This window comes from Scophthalmus maximus, chromosome 10 (genome assembly GCF_022379125.1).
Source record: "Scophthalmus maximus strain ysfricsl-2021 chromosome 10, ASM2237912v1, whole genome shotgun sequence".
Classification (NCBI taxonomy): domain Eukaryota; kingdom Metazoa; phylum Chordata; class Actinopteri; order Pleuronectiformes; family Scophthalmidae; genus Scophthalmus; species Scophthalmus maximus.
In genome coordinates this window covers 17,564,802-17,566,857 of record NC_061524.1, presented here as the reverse complement: position 1 = coordinate 17,566,857, position 2,056 = coordinate 17,564,802, and positions in this window count along the sequence as shown.

The window sequence follows — 2,056 nt, the reverse complement described above, 5'->3', positions numbered from 1 at the left end:
AAGAAGAATTAGAAGGGGGGGGGGGGGGGGGGGAGAAAAAACAGCGCCTGAGGGAACCAATTATCTTTTCAGAGAGAGATAGTCGACTGTGTGAAAGTGAAGTGATGAGCTCCTCCTCCCGTTGCTGCTTCACCACCTTTTCGAATCTGGCAGAGTTTGGGAAGAAGGAGGTGTAGAAGGAGGGGGGGGGGGGTTCCCCTTTAACACTCATTTTTTTCCCTTCCTTTTTTTGTGTGGGGGTGTGGGGGGGGGGGGCAATTTGAGGATCTGCTGAGCTATTGTGTGCAGTAAATCCTTCTCGCTGCAGCTGGAACACATCTGGTTGCCACATTGGAAGTGGAAACGGAACATTTGGGCCCATATGGCTCCAGCCACTTCTTGCATAACCAAACAGTATTTCACCGCATAGGCAAAAACAAAGCGGCGCATGGAAGCCTCCACATTGTTGTCAATGTGACTTTGACTCACTGTAATCTCTCCACCGAGGCTGGTCAGCACGCCGGTGCGGCCGTTGGAGGAACAGTTATGTTTTCCAGCTACTGAGATCAGTAATTATACTTGGGATAATCTTGATGCAGTGTCAGTCTCCACCACGAGCACACTCCCATGAGAGCTGTTTTTAACTGCGCGATCATAATGCAACTTTCCTATCCATACGTTTGCATTTGCGCAATTTTGAGCCAAATTAGATGCTTTATTCCTCCACTGGCAGCCACAAGCACCAGTATCCAGGATCCCTCACCCACCACACCCTGTGTATAGACATCCACCCACCCTGCATGACTCACAGCGAGCATGACTCCAATCTGCTCCGATGATGGAAAACAAATGGCCCCAAGGACGGTGTAACAGAGGAGGAGCTGCCTGCTCCACTCACATCCATGTGCAAGATTGAATGATGCCAAATCTAACGGAAAGGGGGGCCTGGTTTTAAAACACCAAATTCCAGAGGGGGTGGAAAAAATGAAAAAGCAGTTAACACGCCAGTGCAGCCTTTTTGGATAAAAGTAACACACTCATGTTTTTGTTGAGGATAACAGCTTTCCAGATATGGGCTCATTATTTCTCCGGAACGACGTTTTAAAAGTGACCAAATTAGATGGACTGCCAGTGCAAAGGGAAGTGCAATACACAGCAGAGAACTCAAGAGAATGTTACAACATGTTCACATCAGTGAGTCACTGTGAAAGTGAATCTTGACAGTAGAGTGTTCATAGAAACCACCTGTTTTCCTCAGGTATCGATCAAACGTCACTCTCTATATAAGAACTGATGGAATAGAGTTATAGTTATATAATTTTTCCTCATAACTCTGGGTTATGTTGGAATCGTATCACAGCGTGTCTGGTGAAATCTCCTGCAGACTCTGGCCTCTCCAAGCCAACTGAGTGGCTCCACTTTGAACTGCAATGTTTGATGTTTTGACATTTTTTTAACAGATGAAAAGTTAGTGAGGTCCGTCGTTGTTCCATGTTATACGCTGCCAAATCTCTCAGGTAAAATCTCTTCTCAGAAAGAACAGCAACAAATACATTCTAGGGTGGCACAAAGGAGACGGGGCAGCGTCAGACCTCACTGGTTTCCTATGTTTGCCTGGATACTTGGCTGAACAGTGATGGAAAGTGATAAAGGCTAATTCTAAAAGAGTCTGTAAGATATTTTTGTTAACCCTTGTTTCCCAAACCCTCTTTTGAAAATTCAGTAATGGTGTGATATTTAATATATTTGTAATGCCTACAGTTTACCAGGGTCTTTATCAACTGATCTTAATTATTATATTCCAAATTCTTCCATTTCAAGTATCAATTTAAGTTTCTTTTAAGGAGAAAATAACCTATCCCCTTTGCTTGGTGTTGTTGTTACATCTTCGGAAGTTATGATGATTTGTTATTTTTCTTTGTTTTATGAAACTGCAAACTAATCTTTAGTGTTTCAGTGTTTTTGTAATGTTAGTGCAAATTTATAGGGTATGTTTAATTCAAATTATTTAATTCTATTTCAGAGCACTTTTAAGCATTAGTTTTTCTAACTTGAGTTTTTCTTTTTTACTTGAAAT